The following is a 22,058-nucleotide window of genomic DNA, read 5'->3' as shown; positions in this document are numbered from 1 at the left end:
AGCATGTTTGGTACGCGTTTCATAAAAGTTTATTGTGTTCTACGGTCGATGTGTAAAACCCGCGGAACCCCGTGCAGGTCCTCACTGGTCGTTCCGTATCTTCGAGTGCCGGTAACGCGCAGGTGGTGACTTGCAGCAGAAAAATTACCAATCGTATTAAACTCACCACCACCCTTACAAAATCGAAAATGCTTAGACAACCAATTTGCTTGTTTTACCTCCGCCAACTCCGCGTACGTCCGTACGAGGGACTATACGAGCCTCATTTTTGATGAGTTTAGTCAGTGTGCATTAGCCTTGAGACTTAATTCACTTTGAACTTCATGGTATCCCGCTAGGGGTAGCCATCCACATGTTATTTAGCAATTAAGTTAGAAAAACTTACCAAATGCCCAGCTGGACAAATTGTAAAATATAAATTAAATAATAAAAAAAAAAAGAACTTTCAACTTAGAAACATCTGACGCCAAACACGTTCAGTTTATACGCAGCCCATTTTAAATAAATTTCACAGTTCTTTATATTAGCAAGCGATCCTTGCCATACCTTTATTTTGCTGGTAAATTATTTTTGTCAGGCCTTTTATTTGGCTAATAATATTTGGCTAATATTTTTGGCTAATAATCTCTGTCAGCCTATCATTCCGGTGACAATCTTTGCTATTGCATTCTTTCGAGCTCACAGTCTCGAACATTATGCGATCCTTCTCAACACAGAGTCTCGAACACGGCGTACAAAACACATTTTTGTAGAACGAATGAGTCAATCGTGTTAAACGTTTGATCTTCCAAACGTAAGATCAATTTTGGAAATTTTTCTAGGGGATAAGATAAAAGACAGAAAATAGTAGAAGTTTTATAAAGAGTTTAAGTATAAGTATATTGGTTGATTTCTTGTATTTTGTAACATTATTTTGGTTATAATTTTGTTGTTGGGCAAAATGAAGTTGGGCTAATTAAAATTTGCAAAATTGGAAAGATTTGTCCCCACCTTTATCAGTTTAGAAACGTAGAAATTTTCTTATTTGATGGTCCTAAACAAACATCATCATCCCATGAAATAAGAAACTAAATCGCTGTTCGATTATTTAATTGTCTAACAATAATCGTAATGCTACATGTGTCTAGTTATTCGATGGTTTAAATACGATATCTGTAATATGTACAGTACCGCAGAAGATTGCAATTTGTATTTCACTGACTAGCAGAATCATTATGATAGCATCTTTTGTGACAAATCATGAACAGTACGCAAATTGAGTAACATAAATGGAATCAGCGATCGAAATAAACTGAATTTACGCGATATCAAGTTATTGTTTTTATACGGTGAGATATAGGTGAGATGGAAAATTGGATGTGCATTGTATAAGCTACTGAATATAAATACAACATCGTAAACACATATTTTCATAACAAAAGCATTCCACTCGTACACGCATGTTTTTATTTATATCAGACCTGTTTTCATCTGACAGGAATTAATATCTTGGCTGAATTTAATAAACACGAATACGAATTCCTGACCAAGTTCAAACTTCTTTTTTAGTAGGTAATTTCTAAAAAGTTTGGCATATTTCTCTACTCTTTTGATTGTATTATAATGTCCTATAATTTGTTACATATTATATTTGATCCTATCGAGATGATAAAGTGACACACGGTTCATATCGATGTCATTATCGTATTTTAATTGAAATAAAAATGTTTTACTAACTCGTCTAATTGTTACAAACTGGTGAAAAATTTACTTGTAGTTTTTCCAGTATGCATCAATTTTTTAAATCTATATGAATTTCGATTACGAAACTACTTGTGGTAATGAGGCCTACGATTAATGACACGCCAAACACTCGACAAAGTTTGTTCCTTCAAATTCTGTTACATTAATAACACACAACGTGCAGAAATAATATGTGCATGAAAAAAATTCAATAAGCTCCCTTTCTTGCAAAAGCTTTCTTCGATCGGATCATCCGATACCGGCTTCGAAAGCGCGTAAATGTTATTTCGCGTTTTTCATTGAAAATAATAATGTTAATACGACACAACATCGTTATCGCAATCGTTTTATTTGTGTAACTTCGTACGTGCAAGCATGAAATTATTCATATGATTGAAATGCGATTAAGCAAGTAATGAACATAACGCAGCAATATCAGCAACTGCAGCGATACATACAGGTTTCTAACGGAGCAAGTAACTTCGTTCCTTTGATAAATATTATCGGAATAATTTTGCACCGGTGTTAAAACAATTTTAATGGATTTATGGACATAAATGGATTATTATTTTAAACTTGAAGGCTGCGTTGTTAAAACTTTTACTTCTCCAGCTTTAGCATGCGATTATAAAATCATCTTGCTCAACTTTCGTTGATTAATTTTCGATGTTAAAGGTTAAAAATTTTCGAAGCGTACATTTACGTGAATGAGAAAAAGAGAGAGAGAGAACCTTCGTATAATATCCCTTGATAGTTTTTGATATTCTCTCTCCATTTCTCCAACAATTTAATTATCAACGATCACTTTTTTCCTTTTTATATCGATGTATATTTTAACATAACTCGTAAAGTTCTACGCTCGTTCTACATCCAAATTTTCACAACTCGCGCTATCAACGACATACGCAGCTTTGAGCAGTGGCAATTAAAAATTGCGTAACTCCACTGCTTCTGACTTTCTGCCTCCGATCACAGCTATCTACTGCTTCATAGCGTGTCAAAGTGAACGCGTTTGGAAAAAGATTTGTTCCACTCGGCAATATTGAAAGCTATAGTGGAATTTTGATCATTTGATCTCGTCGTGACACCGACCCCTGTTCTTCCGATAATCGACTTTTTCAGGTGATCCAACAATTTCATTTTTGTACAAAGATCGCTGAAGACAGATACGACGTTGTAAATTTTTGTCGATTCTGTGTTATTTTATGGACAAACTAAAAAGATTTAATACGACGTAATGGAAAATGAGAACGATCTGTTAAGGGGATGTCCTGAATTAGAATGTTCTAAAACAGCGTCTTTTTGTGATTTTTTTTAGTAGGGAAAGAAAGAAATGAAGTTATTGAATTTTGAGGTATGGTTTTATATATATTTAACGAATACAAAAAAATTTTTTTTAAAGTGAAAAAAATTATAACAGATTTCTAAGCCTATTTCATGGGCTGCAGTTTGCAATCGGCGTGAAAGATCCATCTTGTAATTCTTAACCGAAACGAAAAACCAAAAAAGGGTTAAATTATTATATATTTTTCTTCTCAATGAACTAAAAAAAAAGACAGAAAATAGTGCGAAATTAAAAATTTTGACGGGTTTAAAGAAAACATGTGTTTCATAAAAAGAAAAAATAAACTTTAAGGTGCTATAACAATTATTTAAATAAACTTTTTCACGAACTTTTTTAGTTCATCGAGAAGAAAAATATATAATAATTTAATCCTTTTTTGGTTTTTCGTTTCGGTCAAGAATTAAGAGGTGGATCTTTCACTTTCTTTCTTTTTTAAACTAACTACCAGATACATGGTATGAATTCTTATTGTGCATTTTCTTCTACAATACTCATAATTCATGAATGCGATTTTCCACGTGTTTAAGCATAATAGGAAATGCAATTTATGAAACATCAACTCAGAAAATTGTTTTAATGCCGAGTATGTTCCCATTTTGTCACGAACTGCACCGATATCAAACGTAATCTCAGATTGTACTGTAATCGATAAAAACATAGCAGAAACAGGGAAAAATGCAACTAATAGACAGGAAGAGGTCGAATTTATTGCGAAGACAACACGATAATCACTACGATTCGAAATAATAAAATAGACAATTCATAACATTCTTTAAGGTGAGACTCTCGCGTAACAACAATAAAAGCAACTAATTTATATGAATTATTTTCAAATTAACTACTAGTTATATGGAAATTGACCTTTTTGCGATGTAGATATAGTCCGGAAAAACAAATGTAATTTCTTTTACTTTAATTTTTCTTCTCGTTTATTATCTTTTTAAACTGCCACGTTTAATAACTTTGCAAACTGACGTGCACGATGAAAACGACTGAAAAGCTGATTCATTTCGGGCAAAGCTTATTCGCTTTGCTGCAAATTTCTCCAGGGATCGAACTTCGAATTTCTATTCGATTGCTTATTTATAATATTTTTTCGAGCGATATAAACTCAATTTATCTGGTGAGAAAAAAGTGCATTTTTCTTCTAAACGCTAAAACTTTCCAATTTTTCGTGTTCTTCTTTCGAAAACAAATTCAATCCCAACATGAACATGAACTATTTGACTTTTAGAAAATTTCTTAACTTCTGCGTTTTGATGATTGTGACACGTGTTATACTATACGCCAATAAAAGTTACATTGTCAAGAACGTTAAAAAATCGTACAAAATACAATAAACAACAAGAGGAACCGAAATAAAGAAATTACATTTAGTAGGTTGGTCTAAAAAAAAAAATTCGTAAAATTCATTTGCTCTTATCGTTGTTACGCGAGAATCTCCCCTTGAGACATGCGATATTTCAATATTATAACGATTGATATATTTAAAAATTATTCAAGTACGCGGAAGCACATGCTTAGCTTGGAAATCAGATAAAGAAATAGGCTATTGAATATATATGGTGACATGAAATTGACAAATGGACTGAATTTTATCTGCGTCCTTGTGAAAAGTAGGTTTGATTTATCGCGTTCTCTTCCTGTCGTCTTTCTACGAAAACAGATCATCTACTTGGATCTAGTGAACAGATATTAATATTTGTCGACGTAATTACTTCAAGAAAAACTCTACGTCGTTTCTTTTGTATTCTCGTTACTTGGACACCTCTGTTACGAAGAAAATAGAATTTAGCGAAGCAAAAAATAAAAAAAAAAGAAAAGGAGAGGTAAATAATTATTGTGACCTTGAATATGAATGTTGTTTTGGATTACAAGGTCTAGAGACAAAAGAGCTATAAGTAGATTTTTATTGCTGTTTCTTGTAACCTTCAACTAGGTTAACACACCAAGGTTAACTTTTTTGGTAATGTCCTTTGTTAGAAATGTATCAACATCCCTATCGTATCCTGTTATAATGTAACACTGAGAGAGCGAAGATCTGGATCAGCATACACTATACTTGTACTTATATTTACTTCAATATATTTTTCTTTTTATATTTGGAGCGCTTGAGCTTTTTGCACTGCGCTTGAACTTCTTACAATTGTAAAAATTGAACGAAAATTGACAGTTAGAGCATTTTGAATATAACCGATAAATAGAAAATACTTTAAAATAAAAAGTGCCCTATTGAACAATTAAATATTTTTATTAGAACATCAATAAAAAAATGAGAACAAATCTTGCATCTAGCGGTGCACTCTGTTAAAACACTTTAAACATAAATGTGGCTTATCAATACAACCTGGACAATAAGTGGTCACCTTTTTGGTCCGATTCTTAGCAATTTTTGATCCTAACTGTCTAACATTTATTCTATAACACCCTCCGCAAAATTTCCGTGCCAGACACGCTTGTCCTTCTTTCTTCTGCATTTCGTGTCGCAATCTTTGTCGAGTAAGTATATTTGACAGCTCTGGTGAATGGCACTGTGTAAGGTGCATTGCAAGTGCCATTCTAAAATCTGGTACCTTGATTTTTGTTTTCATTCCTTGTTTATAGAGTATCATCGCGTTTGAAATTGATGTATTCAACAATAACTCTAAAGCTAATTTTATATATTACTTGAGGGTTCTTCTATGTGGTGTAGAATATGCTATCATTTGACCTGATAAATCTACAGCACATTTTCCTCTTTTGTAATCTACCACTACTACCATCTACTTTGGTTTATCACAAACATAATTTTTCTTGCGGACCTTTACCATTTCAGCCGAATGTTTCGTCGAAATCATAGAAATAATCATAATACTGTTTACTAATATCTTCTACACGTTTCAACAATATATTCTGGACGTTTTGCTTACGACGAAATAACGAATGCGAATGGTTTGTTGAAATAAACGAAGCCTTGTTATGATATGTCGCTATTAACTGTTACCAAGGCTTCACCAATAAGAGAAACGGTCCATTAGGAAAGAATGTTGTCTTACATCATCAATTTATTATTATTTTGCCATTATATGCTTTGAATAATAAAAATATTCCCGTGGCGTCCTCAGCGAAGCATGTGATTTCGGTGTGGCAATCAAAGTGGTGTTAACACATTGTTGACCGGTCACGAGTTAACTCGTGTTTTCATGGCCAAACTCGTGATGCGCTTTTTTCGCATCAGCTCGTTTTCTCAGTGCACTGTTGGATATGATACAGTGCAATTATTGGTCAGCATACCTCACGCTGTGTCTCTCGCTTATAAGACCCGTCAAGTTGCGTCCTTTGTTGTAAAAAAGATTTTAACGATGATGGAACGTACCAATGAAGAATCTTTCAATGAATTACACGCGTATGTTTTATCTCTGATTGTCCGAGTGATTGTGAATCAAATTGACTTGGAAAATGATACTGTATCAGAAGATAGTGAATCTGATATTAGGCCATCAAAATATCAAACAAGGAATATAATAGAATCAGATAGTGACGATGAATTGGAAGAAGAGTGGAACGAACATGATATCACAGCAAACTTGCAGAATTATTTAAAATCCGACTAGAGCGTGTAGAATATGCTCGTCAAAAGAAAAACGCAGCGAAACTGGATATATTTGCAAAAGCTGTTGTATACCATTACACGCAGGTGATTGTTACACTGTTTATCATGCGCAAAGGAAATAATAAAAGTTGAATAATAAATAAAATTTATTAACATTTATTTATATTGTTTTACTTCCACATCGAATTACGAAATAATAGCCTGTGACATGAGATAAATTCTCAGTAAAATTGCCAATCAACGTTGTATTAAACGGAAACAAAAAATTGGAATAAAAATGTACGAACCTCTTCTAACTTTCAATTGCAGCGTTTGTTACATTTAACAGATTTCTTCCAGTTTCAGCTATTTTATATTAAAACACACTTTTCCAATCGTAGAATCACATTAGAAGCATTACGGAAAAATGTATTCAACATGTTCTTTGCCTGTGATCTTCATACATTAAGGATAACATTTGAAACGTTAACGTCTATCGGATAAATCTGTCAGTGCGGAGATTTAAAGCGAGCACGGGAAGGTCTACTGGCCAAAATTCATCATAGAACCCGAGATGAAAGATTCAGGAATATTCGTCGTGTGCTTTGCGCAAACGTGCAGCCACATAAGATAAAATATACATCGTATTGCAACCGTCTATCAGAATACCAAAGTCCTTTATAATTCGCCGGTTATTCGTTAAATTATTCTAGTTCGCCTCTTCTGACCGGAATCGGAACAGTAAAAGTCGAATGATTTAGCTGACGTTATTAAACGGCACCGCTGTTCGTGGAACAATCTTTTCCACGATAAATAATTCCCCATCGGAGAAATATTAGTAAGTTCCTTTTAATTAATGCATAACGAAATCCGCTGGTAATCTCTTTCTTTCGTGCACGTTTTCGATGTCCAAGGGGCAAGATTAATTGTCACGAGATAAATTCTGCTTCCCTTCCGGTAGTAGCGTCTGCGAAATTAATCTCGGGGACATTTGACTATTTAATAGGACGCGCTGCATATTCTCTGCCTCTCTGCCCTCTGTAATATATTAATACGACAACATAAACTCCAGCCGTAGAAAGTTCACCTCTTAATCGCTTGAATTTTCTATGTCGACCACGCCACTGAATACGCAAGTATCTTTAACAGCTGTTCCATGTCAAGTCATCTAGCGACGAGCCTCTCTGCCTTCTGGTAGCCGCTCTTGCAGTATTTATCGCGATACAGAGAAGAAGACTGATCTGCATGAAATCTGAACGCGTTTCCTTCTTCGTGCACGCCTTAATATCTGAAAAATTGAATCGACAATTTCTCGTACACGACGCTGTAAGCGGAAAAATTACGAGATCTTCCTTTTACTATCGTATAACGTTCCACGTGCCAGTGAGAATACTGTAGTATAGAATTTAAGTGAAATTTCTCTTTCTAAATAGTGTTACATGAATAAATGATATTTGAAAAATATTTTTCAATTTTCTAACATTTTTCTAATAATTTTAAACTTTCTAAATAATAGTAGAATAAGATTGTATCGCAACGTAGCCTGTGTAAGCGTTATACAAAAATAGAAGTAGCAATAAGCAAGTAATTGAAAATTTGTTGCACGTGGAGAAATTAGAAACTGTTGCTTTTTTATCGCATAATGTCGTACGTGCCAGTGGAAACAATGCAGCAGAGAATCTGACAGCAATTTCCATTTGTCGATAATTACTAATAGAGAAAATTAAAAAGGAAACACCCAACAGATCTCACAAAGGACATAATCTAACAAACACGATGATGGTACCCCGCTGGGGGTAGCCACCCACATGTTATATTAGTATACCGCTATAATATTTTACCAAATGTCCTACTGGACAAATTGTAAAATCCAAATAAATAAATAAAAAGAAAAAATTACTAATAGCGTTAAAACGTAATGCCTTGAAATATGCGATTATTATGCGATGGACATGATCGAACACATGGACATTGGATATCACCAATTTTACAACAATTCTTACTCAGATTATTGTAAAATATCTTTCTCTAACAAAAATAAAAAGAACTTCTTGAAGAGATATATTTCTTGTTTTCATACGAGTTATCTAGGATTGTTATTCTGATAAGTTGTCCTGTACAAAAAGGATTATTGATACGGTACTTGCGAATTTAAATCAATTGAACATTCAGTTTTCTCTACAACTAAGACGCACGTACAGGCTCCTCTGCAAATGCAATTCTTCCTTTGATGAATTTATTAGGTCGTCCGAAAAGTTTCTTTCGTTTTATAAGAAAATAATGGATGCACCACATATTTCGTTTTATATTATTTTATCGAGTTACGTATGATCCATTTTGTTCTATCAAAATAAAGATCACAACGTTCGACAGATTAGGTTTCATGTTCGTATAAAGATGCGTTGTTGTAAAAGACGTGTCTGTAAAAGAAAGACACTTTCCGGACAACCTAATATATTGGTGAAAAAGAATAGAAAATTTTGTAAGATCTATTTTTCTGTCTGCCAGAGAATTTGATGTTTGACAGTTTCCCTGTTTTACGTTTTTTCGACGATCTATACGCATTTTGCAACAGAGACAGCAATTTAAATAATTGTCCTTCAAGAAATATCGTGCATTTCTTACGTATTAGGTTCTTTGTAATAAAATTACAAACACATTGTATATTGCTGTATCGTAGCGTCATATCATCAGCTATAAAAATTTGTAAATTTCTAGCGGCGATTACCTGCTCGGTGAAAATTGGAAACAGTCGTAAATTGCATCTGTAATTTCGTTACGCGTAATTTAAAATGTATCGTGCTGTGATGATTCCATTATAATAATGATGATTTCAAATCGCTACATGTTTCTTTCATAATAACATTTATTCGCGAATTCGTCTTTCTTTCAATTTGAATTTTAATTTGTTTCCTTTGTTCAAGCGACAGAATTTTCGTAAAGTGGCAGTTTCTTAAGCTCAATTGTAATATTATTATCGCGTGCATCCCTATGATCCGTGGAAATGCGATGAATTTCTCGTATTTCCTACTCTACGTCATGAATCTTGGCATAACAAGCATAAACTTAACGAATTTACCGGCAAGAATATTGCCTTCTCAATTATAAGTTCCGCGTTGCAATGAAAATCCACTTGAGATCATTAGAAGATCGCGCAAATTGTGATGAATCAACTCAACAAGTTTGCTATTGCCGTGGAATTTTGGAACGGATGTTATCATTAATATTGTTGATAACGTCTACTGAAGTAATAAATTCGTCCTGTGAAATTATATTAAACGTTAATGCTAATTACGTGCAACATGATAAACAATTAATTTCACGTGAAATTTTATCCGGTGAACAATTAATATCAGGTAACTATACGGCATAAAATGTAATAATATTAAACGTGTTGTGAGAATGTCGAGTAAAAAGAAACAAAAATTTCTGATTATACGAAACGTTCTTTCATTGATTTGAAATATTTTCCTATTGAAAAACATCTTTCGTAATGGAACGAGTTTGTAAGAAAATCAATAGGTGAAAAAGGCTCCGATCGATCACGTAGCTTCGAGAAATAATTTTTCTATTAAACCTGCACTGATTTACGAAGCAACGTTTTGAACGATAGTTTACATGTAATATCGGGGAATTTTGTATTATCAAGGCTCGAAATTGTATTAATGTGATGAAATATTAGCCACGGATACAATACTACTTAGCGAAATAACGATGCAGTGATTTTGGCTGGATTGTCAACACGTTGATACTATTGAACTGGGGAAAATTAATGTTGCTTCGATTGAATTAATTACGCATAATAAAGAAACAGAAAAGTTCTGATGCACGTTTGTTTCCTAAAGTATAAATAATCGCTTTTATTAAGTTCGTGGCTTTATTATTGCAATTACTCCTTTTATTGCAACAGTTTTGTATAGATATGTTCTACTTATTCTTACAAATATTAAATTTTATATTGTATTATAATATTGTAAATAAATATTATATAGGAATATAATATAATAAAAAATAAATATAATAAATATAATATTGTAAATAAGTATTATATAAAAATATAATATAATAAAATAAATATGTTCTACTTATTCTTACAAATATTAAATTTTATATTGTATTATAATATTGTAAATAAGTATTATATAAAAATATAATATAATAAAAAATAAATATAATAAATATAATGATTACAATATAATAAAAAATAAAATGATTATTATATAAAGTAGTAAATATTGTATTACAATATTGTAAATAAATATTATATAAAAATATAATATAATAAAATAAATATAATAAATATGATATTGTATAATAAGTATAATATTGTAAATAAGTATTATATAAAAATATAATATAATAAAAAATAAATATAATAAATATAATGATTACAATATAATAAAAAATAAAATGATTATTATATAAAGTAGGAAATATTGTATTATAATATTGTAAATAAATATTATATAGAAATATAATATAGTACAAAATAGATATAATATTGTATAATAATAATATTAAAAATATAATATAATAAAAAATAAAATGATTATTATATAAAGTAGGAAATATTGTATTATAATATTGTAAATAAATATTATATAGAAATATAATATAGTACAAAATAGATATAATATTGTATAATAATAATATAATAATTACAATATAATAAAAAATAAAATGATTATTATATAAAGTAGTAAATATTGTAAATAAATATTATATAGAAATATAATATAATAAAAAATAAATATAATATTGTATATGATATTATATTTTAATAAAATGAATATTATATAAAATAGTAAATTTTATAGTGAAAACATAACAATTTTATTATTAAAAACATAAACAATTTTATTTACATACGTATATATTTATAGAATAAAATGAAAGCCTTTAATTTCATAAAAAGATATATACATATATATTATAAAATTAATTTATGGTATAATAATCGTAAAGTATATTAAAATATTTTTATAAAGAAACGAACGACATGGTCGAGATTTTAAACATAAAATGACTGAACGTACGTACGTATACTTAATATGTTGTGAAAATAAAAATTAGGACGAGTTGCATAAATTCGTGCACATATTGGATTATTTAAAAAATTGCGCTACTCGTGTAGTTATCAAAAACTTTGCAGAAATTAAGCTTTGCAAACTAAGAACTGACTTATACAAAACGAGTCTCCATTACAGAAACATACAAGAAAATTATAGAAGTCTGACGATTCAAAAATTTCTATCGTTGGCAAAATAGAATTTTCCTTTACTTCTTCACTTTCTCCTTTTTCCTTAATTTTCTCACCGGAAGCTTCTTAAAGTACGTGCATACATAGCCCGTTTAAGAAGCTAAAGAAAGGAAGCTATAACTGTTTCGGTCTAGAACATCTTAAATAATTTCTGTTGGCTTATCTGCCGAATCATCTAAGCAGTTCAAAACGGAACAAGTTAATGTCCTACATAAATAAAAGCTCGGTAAGTGTATTCACTTGTTCAAGCTTAATATGCAGGCTCTGACAAAATCCTACTGCAAAATCTGTCGTGTACACGGTCTCGTCCTGCATTATTTCATAAGGTTAAATCGCGACGAATATGTATGGCTGTTCGATTTACGAGAATCAAAGTACGAACATGAAACAAAGTACAATACGAAGTTAATACTAATTAAAGAGCCGATCATTTTTCCAGTCTTATTATTTTACATTGTACATCCATTGTTACAAGATAAAATTGCGTTTCTTTCTTCCATTATCGTGTAATCTTTTCACTCTCAATCTTAAATTTGCCGATTATTTAAATAGAATAATTTTAGAAATGATCGCTTATGGGTTGATGCGCGTACAGTTGATACTAAGTATAACCAACAAGATCATAGAATGGTCTGTGATGTTTGTTTTGTGCCTGCAGCTTTCCTCGTCGTGTATTTTCTAGTTCTTGGTGTCCTCTTACCGGCAGCGAATATAACAAGTTAAATATTTGAAAAAAATATTAACATAAATTTTGAATACATTATGACAAATGACATTTGGAATACTGCTGTGTGTATTAAACAATGTAGATACACAACAAACATGTACATAGCGTAGGAAACAACTTTTCGATATCCAAAAGTAACTTTTTCTCACTCGCTTAAAATTGTAATATAAATATTTCCTCTGCAAGCAGTTGCTTTTTCTATTTTTTAACACTAGAATTACCAATAGTTAACACGAAGCTATTTCTACCAAAACCAATCAAAATGTCTCCAGTAAAAATGACTAGTCTTTAAAAAATACGTAATAATAAAATATTTTTATACTTATTGATTTATTACTTTCTCGTAGAAGCAATTCCACGTTACGTAGTACATTTTTGGTATTATTAATTCATCTGGGACCATGATCCCTAAACGAGGGTCGACATATTTATAAAATTGTAGAACCAGTCATTTTGACTGATGTGGTATTTCTAGTGTTAGCATCTAGCCATTTAGCGATCGATCCGGAATTTTTGATAACTGATATCATCATATCGAATGATACGCAGTAAAAATTTTAAAAACGTGTAGGAAGTTGTACAAAACAGATTGCAGGACCTTTTTACACTTTGACAAGTACCAGTCATTTTGACTGCTATTGGTATAAGTAGCCCTGATATAAAATTATTTTCAGTTTGAATACATAAAAAACAAAATAAAATTCATTATATTATTCTTTTAGTTATCGTTACGAAAGTTATTACATCATTGCGGAAAAATATAACATGAAGTAGGAATTTTAAAATAAAATTGTAAAACCAGTCATTTTGACTGGTGTGGTATTTTTAGTGTTAATCCTTCATTTGGCCTTTTTCCAAGTAATATCGATCGTTATTTGCAACTTCGAGTTCGAAAGAGTGGTCAGAGACGATCGTAATTTTCTTTCAACATTTCGTACGAAAGGGAATAATAAACCTAGCGACAAAGGATAAGAATATATCGTCTGGTGTGCACGAAATCCTACAGCACGAGGAAACCAAACGAAAAATAGTGCGATGTATCGAGTGTAAGGATCGGCACGTAAGAAATGCACCGATCAAAATGTTTTTCATGTTTGTTGTAATTGCGATTCCTAATAATTTGTTGCAAGTTTTCTTTCTCTTTTACTCATTATCGTAATTTTTATCGATACACTTCTTAATCGTACAAAGCTAAACGTGTGTTACTATGGAACCCAGGGTCAGGGACTGTAACACATCCCGTGCTTCTGATTTTTTATCAATAGCTTTGTTATTACTTGACATACAGCGAAATTCCTGTGACTCAAGAACGTCACATAAGTAAGAAACATCTTCTACAAGAGATTTTCTTCCAAACGCAATAGTTCCAGCGTAATCGTACTGCAAAATCAGTGTTACTATCACTCGTGGACTACCCTAGTTCTTAACAGTTTGACTGCCATGGTGGTCATTAGTGACTGGAGCGCTTGAACTTTTTACACTTGTAAAAATTGAATGAAAATTGACAGTTAGGACATTTTGAATATAACCGATAAATAGAAGATACTCGATAAATAGAAGATACTTTTTGAATATAACCGATAAATAGAAGATACTTTGAAATAAAAAGTGCTCCATTGAACAATTAAACATTTTTATTAGAACACCAATAAAAAAAATGAGAACAAATCTTGCACCTAACGGTGCACTGTGTTAAAACACATTTAAACATAAATGTGGCTTATCAATACAATCTGGACAATAGGTGATCACATTTTTGCTCTGAATCTTAGCAATTTTTGATCCTAACTGTTTAACATTTTTTCTATAACACCCTCTGCAAAATTTTATAGCACTCTCTGCAAAATTTTCGTGCCAGGTACGCTTGTCCTTCTTTCTTCTGCATTTCGTGTCGCAATCTTTGTCGAATAAGTATATTTGACGGCTCTGGTGAATGGCACTGTGTAAGGTGCATTGCAAGTGCCATTCTAAAATCTGGTACCTTGATTTTTGTTTTCATTCCTTGTTTATAGAATATCATAGCGTTTGAAATTGATGTATTCAACAATAACTCTAAAGCTAATTTTATATATCACTTGAGGGTTCTTCTATGTGGTGTAGAATATGCTACCATTTGACCTGATAAATCTACAGCACATTTTCCTCTGTTGTAATCTACCACTACCATTGGTTTATCACAAACATAATTTTTCTTGCGGACCTTTGCCATTTCAGCCGAATGTTTCATCGAAATCATAAAAATAATCATAGTATTGTTTACTAATATCTTCTACACGTTTCAACAATATATTCTGGACGTTTTACTTGTTTGGACGTTTGAATGTTTTAAATGCGAATGGTTTGTTGAAATAAACGAAGCCTTGTTACAATCTGTCGCTATCAACTGTTACCAAGGCGCCACGGCGGTCACCCGTGACCACCACTAAGATAAACGGTCCATTGGGGAAGAATGTTGTCTTACATCATCAATTTATTATTATTTTGCCATTATATGCTTTGAGTAATAAAAATACTCCCGTGGCGTCCTGGGCGAAACATGTGACTTCTGCGTGGCAGTCAAAGTGTTAACATTTTGAGTCCCAGAGGTCTTTGAAAAAACAGGGTTGAAAAATCGCGAACAGCGCGATAACGCTTGTCGTAATCGATTGCGAAGAGAAACAAGCGGCGCAATAGCGCTCGTCATATTTGTTATTTTTATGAAATACATCTACATTATTATACATGCGTATTATTAGTTTATAAATACTTCAAGTTTTGTTCAATCAAAATTATTGAGAAGGTAACAATGAAATGCAAAATACCGTCAGTCGTCCGTAGGGTTCAAATGTACTGCGACTTTTCCACACAAAATTTAAACAGCTCGATCGCGTTGCTTGGGACTCAAACGATCCTCGAGTAGAATAAACAATTATAGTCAGACAGTCAGAGCAGATACGCGAGAAACGACGCTTCAGTTTCGAATAACGAAATACGAATAGAGAAATCTGGATTTTTCAAAGAACAAGCATCGAATGGTGTAGAAAATAAAGTATCGTTCAGATTAGTCAAGTTAACGGCTTAAAAATTCAAAGAATTTTACTAGCTAGCATAAACTTGTTATTCGTTCGACTTGAAATGTTTTTCTTTTTTCAAGTTTCTACGCTTTACGTATGCTTATTATCTACTATTGTTTCTTTCGTTTCAAGTTATTCGTATTTAATTGATTAAGAGTTTTTCAATAATCATTCCTTGACCTAAGGAAAACAACAGTTGCTAGGTAAGGCGATGTTATCTACAGTTCGATGCTGTTTCTTCTCTTTTAAAACGCGTCATTTCCTCTAAACGTCGTTTTGTAAGTATCCATTTTCCATTAGATAGCCGTCTGGGGTCAGGCGACTTGAATTCAAACGACTGGAAATCAAGTAATTTGACTTGCACGAACACAAACGTGGAATCAAGTTATTTGTATTCAAGCGACTTCAATTTACCTTCGAAGCTTACGAATTTTACGTATGACTTAGATCCGATATCAATGATTCAAGATGAAAAAACGGATGATTTACAATCTACAATCTACTTAAATAATTCATATTATTTATTCGTTATTATTCATTCATATTATTGCACTTAATAAGATCAGTGTGCGTCGTATGTGCATATATCGCGAAGAAGAACAGAATATATCGAAAATAAAACTTTTGTTCTCTTTGAACTTCTTAAAGAATTAAATATTGTCTTGAGAATGATGCGAAGCATTAATTTCAATTAAAAGTACTGGTTACTGTTATTTTTCTTTCTCTGTGATCTATAACGATGCAATAACGAAACCGATGATATAAGATGCTGCTGCTGTTGCTGTTGTTCTCCGATAAAACTTTTCGTTTGTACATCGAGAGGAAAATCAATGGAGCGAAAATGAGAATAAGTGAAAAAGGATTTCGAAGCCGAGGGAAACTGATATATTAAACGAATCCAGTACTTGGATTGGGAGGAAAAGGGGACGCAAAAGAACAATTTTGCAGCGTGTATATAACAAACTTTATTAACTCACAGCGCGACTTTTCTATCCAGTATATCGCACGGTATATTTTCCTTTTAAATGAAACCATAAATAAAACTTAGTTTGCACGAATTTGTTAAAAGTAGAAAGTATAAGATAAGGTGATTGAAAACTCAGCATTTTATGATTAAAGTGTATCTCGAGTATCTTTTTTCTGGCCACTGTTCATTACGTTGTTTAATTGCTCGATGCTCTCGTTTAAGCAAATATATTTCAATTTGTAAAATATTCATATTAAAATTTGTTATTAGCAATGTCGGCTAATACGTATATTTAATCGTAAAATTGTTGGTAAAAATATGATATACGCAATTACACGCATTTTTACAAGAAAGCACAAGAAACTAGAACTTTGCTTGAGATAAAGATACAGCCTGATTTACTTGCTGAAATCCTCTTGTATTTCGAACGTAAAATATTTTCGTTCTTTTTGTAATGTTTGTTCACATCGAGAAACTGTAGAATTATTAGGGAAAATAAACGTTTAACATTTTCTTGTATTGACTATTTTCTATTGTCAAATTGTTAGCATTGTTGAAATTGTTAACATTAGTAGATAATAAAAAAGATGTAAAATCCTTAAAGGATTATCGTTTACTTAAAAAATACAATTCATCGCCAGTTTCGTTTAGAATTATGTTAATTTACAATCCTTGTTATTTATTTATTATATTATCTTGTGCTAAGGTTATTAATCTTGTTCTTAGTTAAATGTGCTCTCATGCGTAGTCTAAAAGTTGATTGAAAATCGTAGAAGCACTTACTTTAACTCTCCGTAATTAGAATTTTCTTCGCTGATAAAAGAAAAGAATTATAATATCGATCACCTGCAGCCTCTTACTTTAATCCAAAATCTAAGAATATCATTTGCATAGTATGATAGTATTACTCGTGAAATGCGATATCGTAATCACGTGCAAACAGATGAGATCAAATTTATGAATATGTAAAATAATTACGTAACTTCTACGTTACATGACGTTATAAAGGATCAAAGAATAAATTATTACTGAAATATAAACAGCTTTGTGGTGCAACGCTGTGGTGTACAAGACAAATAATGCTGGCAGAATAAGAATAAACAGAAAACTTGACGTTATTAAAAGCAATGAAAATGTCTCAAATATACATGCGAGATGTGAAATAAAATACTCGATAAAAATTTTCTGGAAACAAAATATGTTCCTCTTCTATGAGAGACGTATCCTTCGGGAAAAAAAGTCTTTAACGTTAATTAATTACACGCTTACTCACGGTGGAAATTTCGCTATAATTACTCTTCCTACTGTAAAGCAAACTAAAAGTATCATGGAAGAAGATACTAGTTGAAGAATATAAGAATATGAGAAAAATGTAAAGAGTGTTTAATTTTCAGTATTTAATTTAAAAACGTCATATTATTTGACGTTAATTGTGATTTTAAGTGAAGGTTTATTAAAGCTGCTACAGGACGAAGATAAACAAATATTGAAAAGTTGTAAGAAAATTGCTTGCTCGCGTCTAGCACTTACCAGGTCAATTACAAATCTTACTTTTATTAACTCGATGTATTTACTTGTTCGCTGCATACTTTTTTGAAACTAGTTAGCATTAGGTTGTCCGAAAAGTGTCTTTCTTTCACAGACACGTCTTTTACAACGACGCATCTTTATACAAACATGAAACCTAATCTGTCGAACGTTGTGATCTTTATTTTGATAGAACAAAATGGATCATACGTAATTCGATAAAATAATATAAAACGAAAAATGTGGTGCATCTATTATTTCCTTATAAAACGAAAGAAACTTTTAGCTACTTAACACGTTAAATGCCACGCCAGTTTTACGAGATTTGGCCGTGGCACCACGATGAATTTTTTATTATGCGATGCGTATAATGTTGAAATTTACCTACAACAGATATATTACGGTGTATAATCATCATTTATCTCACTGAGGTCACCGGTGACCCCCATGGCACTGTAGTGCAATTTCGCTCGATTCACTTATTTTTTCTATTATTAATTATCTCATATTGTTTCTTCGCGTTGCTAAATAATTGTTCTATGTTGTTACGTCCCGGGACCTACCATAAACCATAATCCACCCCTCGATCATATTTATTCGAATCCGCAATAATCCTAAAGATCCGTCACAAGATTTAGCATTTTTTACTTTACTGCCAAGGCCCTTAATTGCTATCAAACATCTTTCAAGTCGAAACGTTACTTAGGCTTATTGTTCATTATTATAAAACACGGAAAAAGCGAGTTTTTCCTACGTTCGAGGCGCACATAATAGATCTGTATTTCATGTATAAATAAAACTATTTTTATATGTTTTATACTGCATTAATTTCGTCACACCATTTATACTGCATTAATTTCGTCACACTTAATTTCGTCACACCATTGTAGTAACGATGGCAATAATACAAAATTTATAACTATTGACATTTGTTCAAATTATATATTTCTACTAATTTTTACCACCGCGCCATGGCCAAGTTGAATGCCGGTCACCAGTGACCCGCACGACATTCAACGTGTTAAAACTACTACGACTATTCGTTACTTAAAGAAACCGCAAACAAGCGATCGTTTGTAAATAAAACAAACGAAAACTCGGAGAAATACACTTCATCCGAATCTCCAGTGTTTACAGTCAGGCGACTGAAAATTGTCTACCCATCGAATAACAACGGAATGTGCGCACAGTATCTTATTGCAGAAACGCTCGAACGGAGGTGGTAAAGCCGAAGAATTTGTATAAAGAAACGGCGAGGGTATTTTCGCAGCAGAAGCCCTTGATATTGGCTTCGCTGCGGCGTCAAACATTTCCTCATAACTCGTAACAACTTCTTCTTCGGCGTTACTAGCGCGTCATAAAGGCGGAAGATTCCATAAGACGCGACTGTACTTAAAATTTTTCAACTTCCGTGTTTGCACGGCATCCGATAACAGTACAGAAATGGCTGAGCGACACGGTTTTCCAAATATATATATATATATATATATATATATATATATATATATAGATATACATATAGTTATATCGCACGAGAACGCCTCGTATCGTATTTTAGGGTGGCTAACGCGGCATACCGTGACAGACCTTTAAGCGATCAGATCGCTTTCTCGCTGGAGAAAAATAGCGAGCACGAAGGAGTATTTTATTCGAAAAATATCCAACGCGTTTATCACAGGGGATACGCGGAAATTATCTGACCACGCCAGTTGTACGCGACGATCCCGAAGGATGCGGCTGGAATATTAGCACGTAGACGCATACTCTTACACGCTTTACCCTCTACGTCATATCCGCTCGATAAATTCACGGGGCCGTTAGACGACCAATAAAACTGTAAAACCTTTTAACTAATGGCCCCGCTGGCTTTACGGCGGCGAACTTTAATGCCTCTTTTCGTTTTACACAGACCGTGGAACGCACCATGCATGTTCGGTCATTAAAGCAAACTAATGTTTACAACGGCTCTATCATTTACCAAAATAGTCGAATTTCCTCGTTAATTGTGGCGGTTATTGGAACGAGACGTTCAGCATAGTTATGGTTGAAAACGATTATCGAGACAGAGCCGATATATGGACGATACGTTCGCGTATTGGAATTCATTTTTTAGATCGTTTATTTGCTGTTTTTTCTTTCTTTCTTTATTTCTTTTTATCGTTTCTACCATTGATTCGTCGGGAGTCTTTCGTGTGACTGAAAATATTTTCATTTTATCGGCGTACGAAAAATTTTCGCTCGTAACACGTAGCGTTGGAACACGCGCAGAAAAATAAAAAATCAAGTTCCTTCGAATCTTGAAGCTCCGATTGTACGAAACGGCGTGGTTTCGATACGAGTCTTCCTATTGCCATTTTAAAAAGATAGACAAGCGAAAATGCGGACTTTCCCGAACGCAATGAAAGTATTAGGTTGGCAAGTAAGTGATTGCGGATTCTGTCATTAAGTGGTAATGGCAAAATCCGTAATCACTTAGTTTCCAATCCAATAGATGAATACGTTTGTAGCGATTTTGCAATGTATAGAACATTTTGTTGGTAACAATTGGAATTACAGAGCTGTTGATTCGTGAAGAATTAGGAAGCAACAACGCTTGTACGATGTAACATTTGCAATTTGCTGCGCTAGTTGACGCAATTATTGTTAGAGGATACAGCTACTCTACTTTTTGAAATTACACTTTTCTTTCGAAGAAAAGAAATGTTTTTGTTTCAAGTAATGATATTTGCTTTAATTGTCTATTATTTTCCATATTCCTGAGTCATCTTGAAACGTTTGAAACGTACAGCAACAGTTGTGCTAGTGACACTATTTGTATACAGTGTCGTGAATAATTACAAACGCGATCCATTTTTAGATTTCTCATGATATTAGAACAAAAATTGACGAAATCTTTTATACAATTTCAATTTTCAATTATACAATTATAATTTATATTGTGATATAATACAAAACTGAAGATATAACAAACGAAAGATTTGCCCCATCGAAGTCGGGAAAAAATTGGATTTTTTCTCTAAAATTTGTGTTTTTGGCTGTGAGAAAATATAATGTTAATCTTTTAAACATAATATAATTTATTTAATAAATTTCATACAATTTGAATTTTTATTTTTATTATAGTAGTAAAAAATCTTCTTTATTAATTTTTATTAATCGATCAGGTACACTATCCTTCTAACTTATTTAAAGTTTCGATCTGAAAATCCGTCCACACTGATTTTATTATTTTTTTTACGTTCCACGATATTTTCTGCAGGTAGCTTCTCCTGATCGTAAACTTTTCTCGCCAGAATTCCCCATAGGCTTCCGATCGGGTTCAGTTCAAAACTCGATGCTGGCCACCGTAATAATTCTATTCCGAAATCTTGGAACCATTTTTTTTTCTTTTTATATACCAGCTGCTGAATGAATTTCGTTGGAAAATTCTCTTTTTGTCAATTTATCCTTTCATTAACGTTATAATAATAATTTCGCTTAACATATCCAGCCATAATCAATGGTGTCTTGAAAATATAGAAGAAACAATACCAAAAATATACTAATTATTCACAGTAATTCTAATTGTTAAACTTGTATTTGTTTGTAATGTAAAAAAAGCAATTGTAAAACTGTAATTGTCGTATTATAATTGTTAAAAGTCGAAAGTACGAATCTGTTATTATTATATTATTATATCTTGAAAATATCGAAGAAACAATACCAAAAATATAATAATTATTCATAGTAATTCTAATTGTTTAACTTGTATTTGTTTGTAATGTAAAAAAAGCAATTGTAAATTGGAATTGTCATATTATAATTATTAAAAATCAAAAGTACGAATCTGCTATTATTATATTATTATATTATTATATCTTGAAAATATCGAAGAAACAATACCAAA

The 22,058-nt window shown here is 32.1% G+C and overlaps 1 protein-coding gene across 1 annotated transcript in view; it reads left to right on the top strand.

Moving 5' to 3' along the window:
• Nucleotides 1-22,058, top strand: part of LOC100744797 (cadherin-87A) — a gene marked incomplete at its 5' end in the record, with an annotated part of 346,103 nt that overhangs the window by 305,948 nt on the left and 18,097 nt on the right. The window lies entirely within an intron of this gene.

The sequence above is a fragment of the Bombus impatiens genome, unplaced genomic scaffold, assembly GCF_000188095.3.
Source record: "Bombus impatiens unplaced genomic scaffold, BIMP_2.2 scf_0109, whole genome shotgun sequence".
Classification (NCBI taxonomy): domain Eukaryota; kingdom Metazoa; phylum Arthropoda; class Insecta; order Hymenoptera; family Apidae; genus Bombus; species Bombus impatiens.
This window is presented reverse-complemented; position numbering and strand designations above follow the sequence as displayed.